The sequence below is a fragment of the Aptenodytes patagonicus genome, chromosome 7, assembly GCF_965638725.1.
Source record: "Aptenodytes patagonicus chromosome 7, bAptPat1.pri.cur, whole genome shotgun sequence".
Taxonomy (NCBI): Eukaryota; Metazoa; Chordata; class Aves; order Sphenisciformes; family Spheniscidae; genus Aptenodytes; species Aptenodytes patagonicus.
The window spans coordinates 15,487,816-15,509,099 of record NC_134955.1 but is presented as its reverse complement, the minus strand read 5'-3'; the positions used below and the strand labels follow the sequence as shown (position 1 = coordinate 15,509,099).

At 36.1% G+C, this 21,284-nt stretch overlaps 1 protein-coding gene across 7 annotated transcripts in view; it reads left to right on the top strand.

Annotated features, from left to right (window-relative positions):
- SOX6 (SRY-box transcription factor 6) overlaps window positions 1–21,284 on the top strand; it is a 380,373-nt gene that overhangs the window by 103,594 nt on the left and 255,495 nt on the right. The window contains exon 1 of one of the 7 annotated variants that reach the window (XM_076344069.1): window positions 5,646–6,147. The exons of the other annotated variants lie outside the window; for them this stretch is intronic. The gene's annotated coding sequence lies outside the window, so the exon portion shown is untranslated. Of the gene's footprint in view, window positions 1–5,645; window positions 6,148–21,284 lie in introns of those variants that run through there. 7 annotated transcript variants of the gene reach the window in all.

The following is a 21,284-nucleotide window of genomic DNA, read 5'->3' as shown; positions in this document are numbered from 1 at the left end:
TCCACCACAGCTTCTCAACATCTCATCCAACTTCCTACTAATGTGATCTCAGAAGAACACTGTCACACTGTGCTGGTATGTTTGGAGGGGGTTGGACCGGGATCTTTATGGCAAAGACGCCAAGTTACAGAGAAAGCCTTTTTTTTCTTAATTGTTGGCAAAAAAACCAGGTCCAGTGGGGTTAATCTTGACTGCCCAGCTAATTACTCTGGACTTTCCAGGAAGGTATTCTTTGTGGTGCTGAACAGCAGCCTCTGCTGCTCCTGTTTGGACCCAACGTTGGCACTGTCAGCAAGGTTTAGCTTCTTTGGTGGTATCAGGTTGTGTGCCTCGGTACTGTGTGACATTTCAGCTTGCCAGAGATGTGGACTCTGTGACTGGAGAAGGATTGGGTCTGTGCACAGTTTAGGTGGTGCAGAAGACTAACGAGTATTTCTGCAGCTACGATTTCAAAAATGGAAGTCACCTATGATACATTTTGTCACTGGGAGATGAGAGTTCTTTTCTTTTGAAATTTTGTGTGAAGTGAGTAAGTTTGCTAAAACTCAAGTATTCAAAACAACAGAGCTTCAAGTACCATGAGGTTTAAGAAAAAGTTTTCTATTTGGTTTAAGCCTTTGAAGTCGCATTATCAAACTTTCTGCTGTAGCATATTTTAAGAAAATATCACAAGACTTGTGAAAAAATTTTGAGATTTGGCACCTCTAGCTTCATTTTATGTGTTCAATGAACTTGTTACAATGAACGGTAAACTGAGAAAGGACAAAAATATACCTGTATTTGGGGTCTTTTACTGCATTATTGCCTTTTTGTGAACAAAGCACAGAAGCAGAATTTATCACAGCAAGGTGGGGCTGGCTCTTTTGAGATTTACAGAAATGTATCTGTAGTTTCTGTCTGACAGGGTAAGAATTTTCTGTTCCATGCTTTTCTCTGTGCCTCGTCCAAGTATCACCTGGCCCATGGTGGTTTCAAATGTTTTTCTCTTTCCTTACAGTGTCTGAATGGGCACAGACTTCTTTCCAGTTAACATACAACAATCTCTTGTGCTGACTACTGAACTCTGATCTTTGGCTGGATGCACGCTTGTTTCTCTAAGCACATGTGGTGCAGAGTAGACCTGGAGTTGGGTAATTCATAAGAGCTGGGTATTATTATTATTACTACTACTTGAAAGGGTCTGTATTATTTTGCACAGCAGTGTGGTCACCTGGCAGCAGGTCATTAGCATTTTAGGTTTCTTTCCTTCACAACAATGCACAACATGCTAATTAGAGGGTTTTGGAAGCTAAGCAACCTGTTTTAAAATCAGACATTTTAATTTGCGGCTTTAATGGCTGTATTATAATAACTGGCTTGGCTCGGGGGAGAGGGGGAGAGAAGCACTTCTCATGTTGCAGTAGCAAGGCCCAATATAACAGAGGCTGACAAAATTAAAAACCTCATAATGTGACCTTTGCCTGGGATAAAAGGCTGTTTCATAACAATTTCCTTTTGTTCTTTGGTTTAAGCCATTACTCCAAAAGGAGCCTCCGATTAATCTAAGTAAATGCATCATTACAGTCCTAATCCATGTCCTTCTGTCAGTGTCTGTTTTAATTAAATAAGAAACACTAGCAGGAAGATATCACGCACAAAGCTGTGATTGGAGAAAGAGGGTTGTTTGATCAGGGTGAGATTAAAAAAGGCTTTACTGTTTTGTCCTTTTGCTCTCGATGCCATAATGTAGGTTAAAGGAAGAAAACTTGCCTCATAGTTTAGCACATTGCTCCCCATTACAGTATTAAAATAACCAAATTTACCAATGAAACTGTCCCAAACACCCAATTAATTATATACAGGACATTCACAGACAAATGGTACAGCAACACGCTTTGAGTAATTTGACACATTAATATGTTTGGGACTGTATACACAGTTGGCCAGAAATTGTATTCAAGTGCAGGTTTTTTTTATATTAAATAAAACATTGAGTAAAACTATTGATGAATTTAGGTACTTTCTTTCTTTTAGTACTTGTGGCTTACAAATTGTAAACATGATCTATTGCAAGCCTCTGATTTTTTAAAAATATTTTTATTTCTCAAAAAATCAGGATAATTATTTTAAAGCGATGAAGAATCTAATAAATGTTGTAATATCTAGCTAGTTAATATTGCTAAAGCAATACATATGTAAGAGACTCTTCCTCAAGGTAGTGTTTCAACATCCCTGTGGTGAGGGTTTTCTCCCATATCCAGGCTATTATTTGATGTAATGAAAAGAGAAAGTGTGCAACACAGAGATTGTTAATTAATTTAGCCTAACAAGATGAAGATAAATGGAGCAAAGCATGGATTGAATGAAGCAAGAGGTCTTATTTACAATTTAATACTTCTTTATATTAGGCATTTTTCAATTTACAACAGAAAAGACCCTGAGTTTAAAGAAAATGTTCTGTGAGTACATGCAAGACAACTTTACATTATGCGAGCAGTTCGAAGGACTGCTGAAAATGCCTTTTGGGTTAACCTTTAACTTTACATTTTCTTCTCCTTTTTTTTCCTTTTCACATTTTTTTCTCATTTTGATTTACAATATGTTGATAAGAATAAGAAAAAATTAAAACGTAAACTTTTTTCCTATAGAAATAAATAGCAAAGTACCAATGGGTACTCTTGCAAGCCCAAATTCTGTTGTTTCTGATTGTTTATATTAACCTAGAGTCATAGCTTATTTTTGAGCGATTTGTATGTAGAAAGATGCATTAAGAGAGGTAACTATAAAAAATACAATAAGACATGATTTTAAGTTCTGTTCCAAAGTGTAAATCTGTTATTGCTTATATGTTTTCAACTATTCTATTGCAGTGAAAGCTGAGAGAAATCCAGGACAGTGTTATTTAGCAATGATTTGATGTAATAAAACTATGATTTTTGATTTGGGAGAATATTTTTTTTTTTCAAGATCATGTTTACCTTAACATTTTGTGAAAAGCTGTAGATTTTACTTTCTTATCAATTAAAAACAAAATTAAAAAATATTCCAGAGGTTTTAGATATCTCTTCCTCCCAGTCCCAATTTTAAATAAAGAATATCCTAAGCTAACAGTAAGTTACAATTTACATCCGTTGAGTCACTACATCCAAGGTATATTATTCAGTTTCCCAACTACAAAGTTTAGGGTATAATTCTATGGAAGAGGTGAAAAAAAAATAAGGTCTATCATTTTTAATATCTAATCAACTAACCAAACAAAAAAGTCCTGTGTTGTGACTGACTTAGGCATACCTTTATCAATTTGATCTAAACCCAGAATTCTAAATGATGACCAAATATATTAGTAGTTTGTTGTTTGTTTTTTTTTTTTTTTTAATGAAACATCTTCCTTTTTACAGATGAATTGGGTCTGTCCACTATTTGACCTTCTGTCATGATTTCTGTCTGCAAAGGAAATGCCTGCCTTCCTTTTGCAGTAGCTAGACAGGACAGTGTTATCTAGTGTCACTACAAGCAGTGGTCTCTACAAATAGAATTATTATGGTCCCTGTGTTTTTATCTTGGGGGTCATGAGCAAATCCATGCAACTGCTTCTAAAGATTTCAATAAATAGGACTTTTTATCCAGACAATTGCCTTTTATATTACTTTTAAACAAAACTACTAGTCCATCAAGACTTTCAAAAGGAAAACAATTCTACAGAGTGCTGGTATGGCAGCACAGACCAATCATTATGGCACCCATTCTCCAGTCCTTTATTTTTCAAGTCCACAACAATAGGTTGTTGATTCAATGGACAAGACCAGAACAATTAAGTTCTCTGTTTAGCAGCAGTGCAGCATTTTAATGCCCTCCTCTAATAATGGTCTCATTATTGTTATTCTAAGACTGGGCCTCAGGAGGAGGAATATTTGCTGGAGGTACGTCATTATTTTGCAAATTTCGATTAGCTCATCATGTTGTCTGTACTGTGAAAATTGTAGCTAATTAGGGCAGTCAGTTAGACTACCAGCTTTTGAGCTTATGAGTTAAAAGGTAGCACACTTGATAGGCCAATGATGTGAAAAAGGTGGTAAAAAGGGGGATTAGAGCTGTTGCCTTAGTAACTCTAACTTCCATCTGTGCGGGAACAATGGACCTGTGTTTCTCCTCCACCTTGGTGAAAAAATTGGTTTTGTTTCGAAAGGACAGGGCTTTTTACGACAATCTGGAATTCAGCCTAACGGGGTGTAGTTTTAGTTGTTAGGAGAGACCATTGGAGGATAGGAAAGATGAAAGGTCATGGCAAGCTCCAAGGACATGAAAGGTCATTGTCTCTTGTAACAATAGTGGATTGTTTTGTCCCATTATTTCCAGCCAACCACTCAGTCAGGTGATAGAAGAGATACCACCAGTTTAGTCAGGTGGAACAGGACAGAAAGATAATGCACCTTCTAAAGAACAAAAGATAACTATAATTTGCCTTTATTAAACAAAGTTGCACTTATTTGTGACCATCCTCTGAAAAGCGTTGTTTACTGACTTACTATTCCAGCCTGCTTTGTTCAGCACTGCCTCTATAGGCCATCACATCTCTGGGAAGCAATCCAATGTGTTAGAAAATGTTGTTTAAGCTTTCTTCCCATGAAGAGGAGCCCCCAGGAGTACCACTGATGTGATACTTAACAATAAATTTAGTTGTTGTAGTTTTCTCACGTTACTGGTGTTCTTAAAAGGTTTTCTTTCAAACACACACACAGAATAAAATTAACTATAAATATGAAATAAATTTGCTTCAACACTTTATAGCATTTTATCATAAATTCTACAGCACATGTCATAGAAAGTTTACAGCAAACTGTATTAGGTGCTACAGAAGAGAGAGCCGTAGACAGAGAGCAGAGGCCTACAGTTGTGTAAAAATAGATTCACTATAGGACTGCTCTTACGCAAAGGGAAATAGATAAGTCTCTTCTGTGCTATGCAGTAACTTTTGGAGACTCTGCCCCTTTGTCTAAGGAAAAACCAAAATTATTATTTAATAAAACAGCTATAGCACAATTTACCAGGAAAGCGTTTCTGTTAGTGAATAGAAATGTCACCTTATATTTTTCCTAGAGCATCCAAAAACCCAAGTCATTGTTTTCCAGAAAAAAAAAAACCAACTTTCTTAAGATTTCTCCATTTTTACAGCATTATGCCTCAGTCATCCATGCATCAAGTTTATTTTCCTCTTCCTCTTCCCTCTGTCCACAATGAAGGCACATCCCAAGGTCCATCTTATATCCCCCAAACAAAGACTAGTTTCTTTAGGTCAGGATTTCCAGAATGTTTCACCTTCCTATACTAGATCTCTAAACCCCTTTACTGGGTTTGTTTTATAATCTTTTTACTCATTTCACAACAGAGCTGCCAAAATGTATCGCATTCATATGAAACGGATAAAATGTATGTAATTTGCTACTATGACCTTTGAAAAATAAGATTACATATAATTGTTAGGTATCCCATCTTAAACTGTTCTGACCTTATTTGAACTCCCCTTTTTAGCTATTCTGGGCCTCTCTTATCTCATTTTTACTCCTGGCCACTCTTGCTCTTGCTTTCTGACAACACAGATGGATGGCCTTGCACAAACTGATAACTGTGGTAATTTCTCAGCACACTATTCAATAATAAAAGATGTTATTTTCAGAATTCGGCAGGCATGTGTCGTATTTACATGTACACCGAAGATGAGAGGTTGAGCAGTAGCTTCATGGGAGCATGCTGTCGTATGAGCCATTGGACTTTATAGCTTTCAGTTTGTTGATGCATTGGTTTACTGGCTCTTAGGTTTAGTAAGTAGAGTCTTTAAGAGGAAGAAAGTCTTATTCTAAGTACTTATAAGCTTTTAGTTATTTAAGATAATCTATTCTTAAACTTTCTCTTCAGTTCTTTATTTAATTGTCATGTATGTACTATCATATGTTTTGTTATTTTTGTATTAAAATGAACTGAATAGTGTAGGCTGCTTAGTTCAAAATGGGAGCCCTGCAAAGGGTTAACCAGCAGAGAATTACAAATGAACTATCAGGAAAGTTGATTATTAATCCAGCAAGAGAGAAAATATCCTTCCAGTTAGCAAGAATTAGTACCTGAAGAGCTGATAATATTGTTCAGGTTGTTGGTGTGGAATGGCAAAGCCAGGTAAGCTAGACATCTTCTCAAAGGAATAAAGTCTTTTCTTTCTGTTTTTCATTGTAAGAGAGTTTAGTTTTAAAAAGAATCTTTGCTGATTTACTTAAACTATCAGCATATGAAACAGCATATGTTGATCCTGTTTCCTCAAATGAATGAAAGAAATTAAAATTGTGCTTTAACTTTGGTAAGAAGATATATTTCTAAGCTATGCAATGTATGTAACTGTGAAATACTGTAACAATTCTTTAATGGTTTGTGATTAAGTGAGAGAACTGATTACAAAACCTGAAGAGTCCTTCGCAATTGCAACCTAATATATTATGTAAGTCTCTCTTTAGTTGTGCTTGAACGTATTGTGGAGGTTTATGGAAACTTTTATGTTGCAGAGCTCTTTCATTCACAGAGTTATCAGACTTCAGTTTTCACACTGTATGAGTGATTTATGCAAGTTTGTTTTGATATTGTGAACACATTTGTGTGGATTAAAAAACTTTTTTTTGTGGGGTTTCAAAAATTTATGATCTGGGGTTAGAAGGAAATGGATGTTTGGTAAACATACCACTGTATTTATACAGAAAAATGCAAACCAAACCATTAGATCAGTTGAACATAATCTTACAATCTTGGTAATTTTCTAAAGGCTCAAAGCTCTGACTTGGGAAAACTTTGAAATTTGTCTATTTGTGCTGCTGATACTAATCAATAGGTATGATAAACATTTATTTTTCCAATGTAGTCTTCACTATTTAATTATATGAGATGTGTAAAATCTTTTAAATAATGGTCTAATACTGTAGAAATTAGAAAGTCTGCATACAGTATTTAACGACTTTTCCTAAGTTGTATGCTGTTACTTAAATTAGTAGCTTTTAAAAAAATCCTGATTTGCTTGTAGAGTGGAATTTAGTATGCATATGATGTTACTACACTATCTGTCTTGGTGGAAAAGAGTTTACCATCTCTGGATTTTAGCCTATATCTGTGAAATAGCCTGAAAGCTACATGAAACAGATTGTGGTGATACAAGAATGAAAATACAAATAAAACCTGAAAGTAACCCAAATCTGAAGGCTGAGTTGCTGTAGCAATTTAGTTTGACGTGGTAACCTTTTATGAACCATACAGAAAGGAAGAAACCTTTTGATTTTGAGAATGGGATTAAGATACGGCCTAGGGAAAAGGAGAAATGGAAAGAAGGGAAGAACAGGCAGTGAGGAAAGTGAAACAGAGAAGTGGTGTTTGTCAGACAGGTTTCATTGTTTTGCGTGTGACTGGCCTACTCGAGCAGAGAGACAGCTGGTGGCCAATTTTTCTGAAGGGTGGCTCATCACGTTAGAGTAAATTAAAATCCTAGAATTTGCTGATCCTGGAGCTATCAGGGCAACAAATGGTGGCATTTTGGAAGCTATGCTAAATATTCAGATATACAGAGAGGCAGGCAAATAACTTTTTGTGGCACATTTTATCTGAGTATTTTTAAGGAGAATGGGGGCAATACAAATAACATGCTTTGCCTGAATTTGAACACCAGCATCTAGGAAATATATAAAGAGCAAGAAAACCAATGATGAAAAAATTATCACACAGGAAATGATATATGTAGAAAAAACAAGATTGTAATTAGTGGAGGAAAGTAAGAAACTGATTAGAGAGATGAAGTTTCCCAGATGTTTAAGGAAAAAATGAAAGTTAAATTAGGTAAGCTCTTTTAACTAGTATTGGAGAAGAATGCTTGCTTCGGAATGGGAAAGCTGAACTTAAAATTAGAAAAGAGCTGGCAACTGAGTTTAGCTCAACTGTTTTCCTGCACGAGTGACTCTTTGGAATGCTCTGCTTGGAACATCATCAGGAACAACTAGTGTGGTGCTGTTGGGGGGAAAAAACCCAAAATGAAACTCACTGTATGCTTATTTGGAATGATTAAGGTGATTGTATTACTTATGTGTGTACTAACCCACAAATTAGACAAATTGGTTGGATTTTGAAGTAGTATTTCAGGATTTATTGTGTTTTGTATGTATATGTAGTTGACATCTGAGCTCTTGCACTGTACTGGTTCAACTGACAGACTTTTAATAATCATCTTAAAATTTATTGTAAGTATTAGCTTATTGGCAGAATCCTAAATCATCAAATACTACCTGCAACTGAAGAGAAACAGTCTTGAACTCCCCCAACTGTAAGCCAGTGTAAATTAGCTGTTATTTAATTATTATAATTTAAATCAACTGTGATAGAAGTAATAGCCTTACATAAAAAATGGAAACAAAACATACCAAGCAGAAACTGTCTTTTTGTGTCATTGCAGTGACTTGTTTCAAATTCAACAATGTCATAGTGTAACCTGTGAAAGAAGTCCCCCTACCAAGTCAGTTCAGCATGGCTCTACAGCTGACATGATCCTTGCTTTTGTGCCAGCTGTAGCTTCTCAGTTGTGTATTTGGGGGGGGGGGGGGGGGGGGGGAGTTAGACGTGTCTGCATGTCTGGCATAGATTGATAAGGCCATCATCTGATTTAGTGGAACTTGTTTGAGCAGGGTTTTCACGTTAAGTAAAAATGCTGCATTTTCTTCAATGCAGACTATAGCTTCCAGCCTGTTTAAAGGCTTAAGGTTGAGAAGTGATGAATTTCCAGAGGTCTCTGACTAACTAGACATACATCTGGAAACACAGCTGCAATTCAGGGGTGGCTGCTGAGGCAGTTAGCCTGCAGCAAGCAAGCCATTCTTGTGACTACATGGTTGGGACAGTAAGATGAGATGGTGGGTAGGGTGTAGCATCAATATCTATATGTTGCTTGATTCTCTACTTTATAAAAAACTGGTGGTAGCCAGCAAGAAGCTTGTCTACAGAAGCAGATGGCCAAAGCAAAGGTTGGGCCAGATTATTTTTGTTCCTTGGACCGCACCTTGTCTGTGATGACAGTACTGGAGCAAGAATGTGTTTCAGTTCATTAGGAGCTCAGTGAGGCTACATGGATAACACTGAAGTATTTTATAAGATTCAGTGTAAAACTGCATAGTTCAAGGAAGCTCATGTCTTATTAGCTGTGGCTAAGGTCAGTTATCCACACAATGAGGGGGAAACTCTTTCATAAACAAGTAGATAAATATGGTGCAGCTGGTGCTTAGCTGTGCTTCAGGCTGTTATATTACCAAAAGAGCTCATGAACAACTCCGGCTTTTACAGAGTCCTTACGGAGCATCAGCAGCTTAGAGTGGTCGGATGTAAAATTACAAGATTGTGTCATGAAAAAACGATAAATCCAGGGTGAAATCGTGACTTTGCATACAGGTGTCTATCTCTACAAGATAGTAAAGAGAGAATATAGCAACATTAGAACTCTCCTTCTAGAAGAAAATAAATTGTAAAATGTTAGAGCTGAAAAAAAAAAATAATTAAACCTACCTAGTCAAAACACCAGAATAAAACAGGCCTGTTTTTATCAAAAGACATTTGGTGAGTTTTGGTTTCAGCGCAAGCTGCTAAGTGTTCCGTCGTTTTAAAAACTGCCAGTTAGGTGCATAGGTGTTTATTAGCACTTGATCTATCTCTGGTAATGTAGAGAGTAATCTTGTAAGACTTCATTTTGCCTTTGGGACTAGCATTTTTACTGTCTTATGGAAAATAATTATATTTTAAACGGCTGCAGAGAGAGAAGAGCTTGAAGAGTTAATTGAATCATGTGCTGCTAGAGGAAAACATTTTTTTTCTTTCCTTTTTTTCCTCATCAGAAGTAGGAGTTACATGTGTTCTTTATTACATCCAACATATTCCAATAGTTTTTTAAAAAGACATACTCATGAAACAGCGTATTTCTCAAAGACACATTATTTTCAGCTACTAAATCCTGGAGCAATCAAATGTGTCATTTTTCACCATCTGAATACAGTTCTGTGGTAGTGGTGGATGATAGTACATAACATCCGTAGAACTGTAAAATGTAATCCCCTGACTGTCTTTACTACACAGGCTTTGGTTGTATTTTTATTGCTGCTAGTGGAGAATCTGTTGGTATTTCTTCCAAAGATAGTACAAATCAGTATTTGTGCAGTTATTAATTATTCTGGAGCCTTTAGACCAAATGTTTAATTGTAGTAAAAAACCCACAAAAACAAACAAACAAACGAAACCCACAGCAAATTTGGTCTAAAACTCTCACCCAAGTTTGTGAGAGCCAAAGGACAGTAGATTGACTGTTGTCCCACAAATGGGTCTGTTTTACTAACCAGGCTGATGAGATTGTGATGTGCAGGTGTTCAGTGTAGGAGGCAAACAGTAGTATTCAGAACAGAGCGGAGATTTGTCAGGGCGCTTCTGCTTAAATAGGTCAAACCAACCAAACTCCATTGCGCTGGGAGAAGGCCAAAGCTGGGCACTTCAGCAGCAGCTATAATGCACAGATGCCACTACTACTCAGTGACATCCTTTTGGCCTTTCTACCTCTGGACAGGGATGGATAATGTAAATAATATATAACAGTTTGTCTGCTCTCTAGTCGTTTATGTGCATGTGCAACTTTCTTGTCATTTTACAGTGGGAGAGTCATCTATTTAAACGTTAGTGAGAATTGCAGCAGGCAAATCCTAACTGTTTATGTTCCTTTTTTTTCAAAACAGACTTCGTCATGACTGTACTTGTTTAATTCCAATTTAAAGACATTTGTTCTACTTCCCTATTAACTTGGATTTAAAAAAAGCCATATGTATAAGCATACATCCCAATTTTTGCATGAAAAAAGTGAGCTAAATTGCATATGTCTTTGTTCTTGCTTTACCGGGGTAAGCTTTTAGCATTTATTGAGGTAATATATATGGTTTACTAGCACTTATGCCGAATCTTTCTTGTCTGTGATTTTTCAATAGACTGCTTTTTCTTTGAAAGAAATATTTTTAGTATGTTGTTGATTATTCTTTCTTCTTTCTACTTTTCCCATCAGTTGTAGTCCGTTTAACGCTATCATCGTGTTACAGAGCACAGTTTTAAGGGAAAACAAAGTAGCTGCTAGTGACCCCATGACAACTGTGTGGTAAACCTGATTACTAATCTAGAGTGTTGTTTAATGTAAAGGCCAAATAAAACCCTGCAGGAGAGAAACATTGTTTTGTTTTAAATTCCTGTTAGGAAGGGAGCTGCTATGTTACGAGAAAGAGAATAATAAGCCTCCCTTGCTTGTCAGGATTCAGATCTAGGCATTCGGTGCATACTTGCCTAGACTTCCTATTCCAAAGGAAGAGCTAAATTTTGGAATTGATGTCGAAATCAACTAAAACGATAATCAGTAATAGCATTTTTTTGTTTTGGGGAGGATCAGATTCTGCTTTGAGCTATACTGATATAGTTCTGAAGTTAGTGTATGGACTTAGGTAGGGTTATTCTCTCCGGCACCCTACAGCTGTGACATGTAATTCAGAGTTACTGTGTCCTCTGTCTTCTGCTATCTGCTTTTAGCTGTTTGTAGCAAGCAAAGAAAGGAAAGAATAAGAAGTGACTACTTCACCTGCTAGTATCAATAATAATTTCTGCATTGTATGAGGAATGTAATTTTCCCATTTTCCTAAGCCCGATGTTTTCAGGGAATAAATTAGAAAGGAAGCTTGGTGCCAGCAAATAAATTATTGAGCCTTTTTCTGAATGTTTTTTGCACTATCACACCATTAGCCTTTAAGGGTACAATCAACATGCCTTATGTGGTAGATAATCATAGAAGTCGTAGAAACAAAATTGCCTGCACGCTTTCAACAGCGTAGAGGCATATGTAGGAAGAATGATTTACTTTACTTCACCTGTACTAGTGAAACACAACTAATTTTTAGCTGAATTTTAATTCATCAGTGGTAATGTTCTGATTTTACTTCTGCAGCTCCAGCAGTGCAGCAACTGTTTTAGTTTAAAAAATGTGCCCATATGTCTGAATACATCTTCATAAATTATTGAAACCATACAAAATGGGTTGACTGATACCAACCAAGTCTAGAGAGACTGAACCACACAGTAAGCAATTGAAAGACAAAAATATTTATTGTTATTAAAAAAAATATTGCTTTGTAAACCTGTACTGTGATTTTTAGACCCAGACTAGGAAGTGATCCATTCTTTAGAAAATGTGTGAGCAGACACTGTGATCCTGCAATATGATACCCTATGTCAGTTATTATAGTCCTCATTAGTAACCATTAGCTTAGTGAATTCCTTCCATATTAGGAATCGTGTGTCTGTCTAAACAACATATAGTTATATGCAGGTCATAGATCTCTTTGTCTACGTATTTATGTATGTGTGTGTATATAAGCATACACACAAATACATATATACATGCATACAAGTCCATTTTGTCCATTATATGTATTTCTGCATATGCAAATATGTACGTGTATTTGCATATATATGTATGTGAACATACACATGCATCTGTCTAATGGTCATTTATGTACATATGCATAGTATTGTCCTATATAATTTTCACATTAATATTAGGCACAAAACTTCACACTTCCTTATATATATAGTCTGTCTTACACATCATTCTACTTTCAGAGATGATGTTCTAGAATTTAGAGGAGTAATACACTATCAGCAAAAATATTGAGAATTAGTTGATAAAATCAGTAGTAGATTAGAATGCTTATGAGTCTTCCAGGCTACTGTTAGCAGTTTTACTTATGAAATGCATGGGTCAGTTCTAGCATAGCAATGGACCTATAACCATCCTGATGTTCTACCTTGCACTTTCAGGTTTTCTACTATTAAGCAGATAGAGAATTGGACATTGTACATGTTTACTCATTACCTAAGATATTTATAAAATTGCTTTTAGAGATTATAGAGATCATATCAATGTTCTTTGCCAACTTTTTTTTTTTTTAAAGGGCTTCAAGGGAAAAGGCAGAAGAAAATCAGTTTCCTGGCAATATCTGTATTAGTACCATGCTCATGATCTTGATAAATCTCACCATGAAGGGCTGAAGTGTCCTCTAATTTATGTGGTAGTCTAGAACGTAATTCCTTTTCTCATTGTTTCTGTTGTCTTCTCCTGGAATACCATAATCTTTTAACGTGTTGTTATATTGTGAAAACTGAAAAGAAGCCTAATCAAAATAGCTTTCAGGTGCTTAATTAGATTTTTTTTTTAATGCTAGAAAAAAGATTTTTATTTTTTTGTAGCCTTTATCTATAAAAGTTTCCTACAAGAGTAAGCATGTATTAATTCTGTTTTCTAGTATTGATCTCACTTTGCCGATCAAACCTCTTTAGTTAGAAGGAGCGTTTATCACCTTTTCTGCCAAATAAAAGATAAAGTACACATACTTTACAGCTTCAACATATATAAAATGTTTTCTTACACCCTTGAAGTCAGTGGACAGGTGATCAACCCCAAAGTCACTTCTTTTTGTATATACTCTGAGTGACCTTTTTGCTGAAATATATTTGTTCATACATTTTTTTAAAAGTCTTATAGCAGATGGCCCTTAACCTCTGTTAGTCCATAATCACACAGAGAAATATAGTTGAAAATTTAGAGAAATTTAATCCTTTGTCACGCAATGATTTTATTATTAGTGTTTAGAAGAACATTTCCAGGTTGAAAATCATGTATTAAAATGTGTTATAGCATGTTATATCGTACATCAGCTGTTGAGTATAAGATACAATATAGAAATATGGAATGAAGAATCTAAACATATGCATTTCATTCTCAGGAAATTTTATCTATATAGGAGAAGAAGATCTAAGAGTGGATAACTGAGTGAGAATCACGTTGGACATTGATTACACTGTTTACGTTACTGTAGAAACCAATTTTGGGGCAAACTACCAAATGCTGCCCTTTCAATGTAACAAATTTCACTCTCACCAGCTAACTAATTAAACTGAAAGTTTTACCTCACGGTCTATATACTTACTTAATACTATCTCATATACAGAGGCTAAGACTTAAACCATATTTTATTACGGAGCCCTAAGACAGAACTCTCCTTTTTTTCTGATCAGTATATTCTGCTCTTTTTCCTTCTTATTCTTTTCTTGCTACTCTAAGCAAGCAATAAACTAAAGGGTATAGCTTTTTTTTTTCCTGTAGTTGTTGCTATAAAAAAATCCTTACCTTAATGCATCAATATTTTTAATAACATTACCATTGATGGCTTTACTTTATTTTACTTATAAGATAATTTAATTTTTTTTTGCATACCATTTAAGAAAGCACTGATTCTCATTATATGGAGTTACAGAGCTTTGTTTTCAATTTGTGTTTCATGAAAGGTTACACCATAAAGAACTCGGCAGACAAAAAGGCTTGCTTACTTATAAGGTGGATGAGGCATTTGATGCAGCTTTCATATATGTTATGATCCTGCTCTGAATGAAGGGACCAGATAGTATCTGTCTTGAGGAATTGCTGGGGTTCATATGTGATTGGTAAAGATTTGCTATTGGCCTGAGAGCATCAACCCCTTTTATTGAACCGCTGAACACTTGTACGTTTGTGTTCAGTAGTGACCTGAGACTTTGGACTAGTAATAAGGGGACAAAAAAGGGTGCTTGTATTCCATTTTGGTCTCAACAGCTTTATTCCCACCTAGCAACTTTTTGAAATCCATTCCATATAGGTAGTCTTTTACTGTTTCTACTAGGTGATTGTGGGCTCACCGGTAGTGGTTTACCAGCTTTACCATTTTAGCTTGCAGATGTTCTTTTTTCTTATATTGTGGTACTATTTAATACTACTGACATAGCTGAAAGCGCAAGTCTTTCTCTCTAGTCCATGGAGTGGTGTTACTTTAATTTTGAGAAACCTCATAAAGACCATTAAGCTCCATACAGGCATCTGCACTTTGCTTATAAATTACATACATCAGATTACAAGGTCAGGCACATAATTTTCATAGTTTAAAAATAATATGGGATCAAGATTTTTAATACATTAGTTTGTTGCCTTATAGCCTTTTGGTAGTGCCAGTTTTTCTCTCTGCTCTGTAACAAACATGGTATAGTTACCTGACCTTTGTTATCCCATTGTTATAGTTTATAGGTTGATAACCATTCTATGAGCTATGAAGTGTGGACCTGCCCCTGCTGCATTCCCTGAAATAAAGAGAAAAAGAAAAACAAGAAAGAAAGGAAAAAAGAAACCACTCTCCACTAACCATTAAATTGTAGGGTGATCTAGAGATAAAAGCAGAATCTCTTTTTTGCTTTTCAAATATTTGCCTGGCCTTCAAAAGGTATTTGCCTTTTGTGTTTACATTGGATTTATTTTTTTGGCCTACATGCAGAAAGAGAATGATACATTAAAGAATAATGGACAATAGAGAGGAAAATGCTCTCAGCTTTCACATCTAGCCTGTATTTTCTACTTTAGGTTTATTTTTTTTAATCTTGTCTACTTGTATTTAAATAGAAACTGCTGAGTATTGTAAAGGGTTGTAAATGTGAAAGTATCAGATGAAGTACAGTACAAGAAGATTATCTACAGGTTGGCAGGCAGTAATGAGAGTTGGCAAAGTGCCGTTTTCTACTACGAACCTTTGGGACCTCAAGTTATTCCTGTGTGTGGCAGAACAATGTAAGGCTTCAAAAGCCAGTGTTCTGTCACTTGCAGAATTGCTTTTTGCTGTTCCTGAAAGAGGCAGGTGAGGTTTACATCTGTAAAGTTGTGTAAATCTTCACCAAGGCAAAAGAAAAGATGCTTTGGTTGAAAGCTGAGGTCTGTGTCGTATCATCTTCAGTTCTTTCCTTCTGGATAGCATTAGGGCTTCCTTGGAACCTGCATTGTCCCTTGTGGATTTGCTTTTGTTGAAAGAGCAGTTTTTCAGCAAGTTTGTATAAAAAATAATTTGATATAAAAGCTCACATTCAAGGGAAGCACCACTTTGGGACAATAACCTCTCCCAAGGTTATCTTCTCTGTTGCTCAAGTCAGTCCCTTTGTCATGTAACATACTACTACCTTGTCATCAAAAGCTTGTGATTTTGTTACAGTCATGAGATGGGGATGTTTCCCAAATCTGCTTACTGTAATAATCAACATTTTTTGATGCCGCTAACTTGAAAACAAACATGACCCAATGATTTAATTGAAGTATCTTGATTAACGTGCTTTAAAAACATATGCATTTATAATATATAAAAATATATTTCACCACATATATGTCATAAAGCTCTTAGTATGTTACAGTTTGCGAAAATTACAGTCAGTTAATAATGTGTCAGCTCCCCACTGTGTGCTTTGTAGGATACTGAATGGGTGTTACATGATTTATTTGCTGGATTTTGCAGGTTTTCTGTAGCGTGTCAGATGCCTTGCTGATTGCTTGGTGAAGCCTAGAGCATGAGCTCCCTCCTGCAATGTTTACTTTAAGTCAATCTACATTTGCTTAAAAGTATGGCAGTCTTAAAATCAGATCACCTCCTCAAAACTTTCATAAAATCTGGATACTTTTTAGTAAGAGTATTGTTTGTAGCTTAGATGTATGTTTGTGTGACAATCATAATTTACTTCATAGTTCTTAGAATTACAGGGAATGGATTGTTAATGAAACAAATGTATTATAATGTAGCTAGAGTGATGATAATACTGTGAATAATTTATATACTTGTCTGGGATTTGGGGTGACGGGAAAGTTACTTAATTCACATTTATTGACACTGTCCATAATATAGTTAGAAGGATTCTCCCTCCTTTTACTGCTTTCATTCTTACGTATTTCCTTGACCTCCTCATGTCTTCCCATTCTTTCACTGAGAGAGAGAATAGGCCATATTGATAAAGGCGAAGTGTTGTTTTCCACCTACAGATTTAGGAAGGGAATGCCCAGTTAAGTTTTAAGTTCTCTTTATTCGTTATCTTTCTGGTGATTTTTTTTCATGCTGTCTTTTAGGATTACAGTGGAGTATTTCTGTTTAAATGCTTGCATCCATATCCTGCAGGGCACACAGACTTGAAGATTAGTTAGAAGCTGTAGAAATATCTGTTTTCAAAAAGTGTAAAATCCTGAAGATGATTGATGACTGGAGAGAGAAATTGTAGGAGTCTCAAGATGGCAAGCCATTTGAGCAAGGCATAGGTCTCTATGGTGTTCCACTGTACTGCCATATAGTATGTTACGTCAGGATAATATGGTTTAAACTGGATGGGTACATTTCTGTGTGACTTCAAAAGCATCTAACACCAACTTGCGTAGCAATTAGATTTAATAGGCAAAGAAATCAAAGGGAGTTTAGAAAAAGAGAAATTGTGCAAGTTGATGATTTAAGAATTGAGGCTCTTGTCTGATGCTAATAAAGGTTTCTGATGCCATTCTTTTTGTAGCTATAACGTACATTACTGAAATAATTTGTGTATTTCTGTGCTTGTGTGTACTATCTTGAATGAGGTATATGTTTATAATTTCTGGCTTTCAGATTTAAATCTGTGAACACAGCAAGAGCTCAATGAGTTCTGGCAATAATAGTCCTATAATGTGAAGATTCTGGGAACTTCCTTGCAAATGGAAGGAGTCATTCATCTAACAAAAGTGGTAGAGAAAGAAACTTGCCGGAGTTGCAAAGAATCATTTCTGCAAAGGTCATGTAGAGTAGATTAGACCATAATCAAAACAGTTTTGGGACAGCTTGGGATTTTGAGAGAGGTAGTTAAGAAGGAGCTTTGAGGATGGGTGTTTCGAGATGTATATTTCAGATCTACCGCTTTGTCTTTGATTTATATCTCACGCGCAGTAAAAACATGCATATTGTGAATTATGGGCTTTAATTCCCTGTCTGGTTTCTGCTGATACCATATATCAGGAGAGTGAAAGTCAAAAAATTTTCATCTTCTCCAGATAATTATTGATGGAATTATAACCCTTGTTTTCCTTCTGTTCTTCTTTCCCATTTTGTTTTGTAATCATGTATGCAAAGTAGGAGTGGTAGCAATTTCTAGGATTAATATTGAACAAACATTTATGTTTTAAACTTTGTTTTCTCTTAATTTACAACTTCTCCAAACTGTTCTTCATTTAAAACTTACCTTTCTTGCCTTTCTTCTAAATCCATATTAATTTTGTGTTGGTTTATTTGGAAATATTAGAGCATTGTGGGCAGTGTTTATGGAGCTATCCTATAAAGTGTTTCTTGTATGCAGAATGAAATGGTAATTTTCTGTCTGTCTTGCATTTTCCCTTGTTTTATGTATATTTGGTTGTAGTTGTGTCTTTGTGGAAGGTGAATCACCAGTTTTCACGAACAGGCTGGATTGGCATACTGCTGGGACACCTCCGGAGAACCCTGTGGTTCTGCAGGGAGTGATATAATCTGATAACATATTTGTATCCTTCTAGCTCAAAACTTGGAATGTTTGAAATATTAAGTTTACATCTGGTCATTTTTATAACATTTCTGGCAAGTATACAGGAGGTGCTCCCAAAATCTTCTCATAGTATATTACCATGCAGAAATCATTTCTCTGCGGCCTTTCAGTTGGTTTCAAACAATAGCTTTCTGGTAGGTGTTGGGCAGATATTCAGCCTGTCAGGCACGTTAATCTGCCTTTCACTGGTCTAAGCTTAACCTGGTCTCTGCGCTTATTTCCAAAGTGCCGACTTCTTCCCTCTCCACTCTCTCTGCCCCAAAAACCAGTGCCTGGTAAAGCCACCTGGAAGATCCCCAGGCATTTATTGACCCTGTTACTAGCCATTCAGAAGGAGAATGAGTGAGAGCGGGTCTGTAGGCTCAGCTCCTCTTTAAAAAGGCCAGTTGGTGTCAAGGCCGTTAGAGCTGGTCGTGTCTGCAGCGTGTGCACTGTAGGAACCTGGGGGTAAATGTGGACCCATTCCCACTGGTGATCCAGGAGGTCTGCCTAGTAAAGCTGCATCTTAAAATACCTTGAGTGAAATCCTGATTCTGCTGAAGTCACTGGGCATTTAGGCATTAACTTTATTCCAGCAAGGAATAAAGTATTTTTATTTTGCAGCTGTAGTGGTGGTGGGGGGGAACCCTGAACCAAGATGAATGTGACTTCACATTGTGAAATACATTCTCTGCTAGTTTCATCCTTGCCTTCCTCCCATCTGAATAACTGTAAATGATGTTCTCTGTTAATAAGTGTGTACTTTGTCTAAATTGCATTTATTTTTCTTTTGATATACATACCATTTTACTATTAATCATCCCCTTCTGCTCTTTACTGTACAAAGACACTGTTGTGCTGATGGTACGTATTTAATCTTCAGTATGTTGTATTTTAGTTCTATTGTTGCTTTCTCATTTCTTTATGGAAAACCTTTCTTTATTGACTCTTAAATCATGGGTTAAGCCCTTATTGAAAACATGTTCTATATGTACTTCTTGCTAGAGAAAAAAGTTCTTTTGAGGTTATAGGCTAGGCTTACTCAAATACTTCACTATACAGTCAAAATTCAGAGATCTCCTATATGTTATCTAAAGCTAGAAATATACCCAATTACTCAGCAGCACATCATAAAAGAGATGCATACTATGTTCATGTCTGTCAGTGCCTTAAGTCATCACTCTACAGCCTTTTTTAAATTCTCTTTTTATTGAAACCAAGAAACAAAACAAAGACAAAAAAAGCAAAAACAACATCAATTAGATGTCAACATGACATCAAACAGCATAATATATTATAAAAATAAATGTATGATCTGGTGACTCAATGATTTCTGTCCGTATGGCATTTACAAAGAAGTAAAGAAAAGGCAAATAGCTACGCATCTGTATCGAGAAAAATATCCAATATAAAATTGGCCATAGTGACAGCACTAGAAAGCTCTCAGCTGAGATTACCTGGAAGTGAATAACATGCAGAAGGGGAAGCGAGGTTCCAACGGTCTCACTCTTATATGTATTTAGAATTTTGTACAGTGAGCATTGTGCAGGTCATACACGTTTTTATAAAAATTACTTCAAGGATGGAGATAATCTATTTGCTGGCGATAGGTCCAGGTTTATATATGGGTGTGCAGTGCAACTGCATGCAGAGTGATGCAAAAGTGCAATTAGGAAAAAAAGAGATCTTTGGAAATAAATGTGACTATCTGTTGAATCTATTAAAATGAATACTGACTCCAAGCCTATTTCTATATTTGCTGAAAGACATATGAAAAAGCCTCTTTGTATAAGTGCTAAGCACATTAAAAACATGGAGAATCAGTTAAGCCTCTAAAATAATAATCTGGGAATTCCATTCATTATTATAGTAAAGGGCATCATAACTTTATGGTAAGTGGGGAAGGGTGGGAGAGAGGTGAGACTGTGGGGGTGGGAACTAGAGAAAGAAAACCCAGAAAGCTCCAGAATCAAACACGGCCTCTGTTATTTGAATTTGTTGTTCATTTTCAATGGAGTGATAACTGCAGCAGCTCAGCCTGAACCGCCTGGCTCGACACTTCCCTTTCTAAGGAACTTGGATGTGTTTCACAGCTTACATCTGGACAACAGGGTACAAGGAAAAAAGCCACAAGGATAGATCACGTATTCTCTTTGCATACTTAGGACTTGAATCTCATATATAATAAATGTATGCACACACAAAGAAACATATCTACATGTAGAAACATACATTTATATATCTACACACACACATGTTCACGTGTGTATAAATCCAGCTCCACATGGGATTTCTTCTCTTTTTGCTGTTAAGCTCAGTTCACAGATCTATCTCCTGTCTCTCCAGAGATACCAGAAGTTCCCCTCTGGAATTTTGTTCCTTTTCCCTACCCAAGTTGTCTTTTTATACAGCGATATCTGAGATCTCTTTTTGTTAATCTTATTACGACTATAGGCCTCAAAGGAGGTGATAAGTAACCCATTGGACCTGGGAAATGGTACTTTCTGTGAGAGCAGAGAATAAGTAATGAACTCCTTATTGTTTAGATCAGCGATAACTTCAGTGAGGCCACTTGGTCAATATTGTACATCTCACTGTACGGCCATGTCTCATCAAAGTAGTAACAAAATGCATTCTTCCCAGTATATGCAACTGGCTATTATGGATGGTAGAAAAGAGTGTAGCGCAGAGCCTGTGGGGAGAAGCAGCTCCTGAGGGTAAAATAGCAGTACATTGAAACCTCAAAGGAAATTTAAGAAGGGATGGTGTGAGTGTGTGCATGTGTGTATGCATTTAAGTCTGAAGCCAGAAAACTA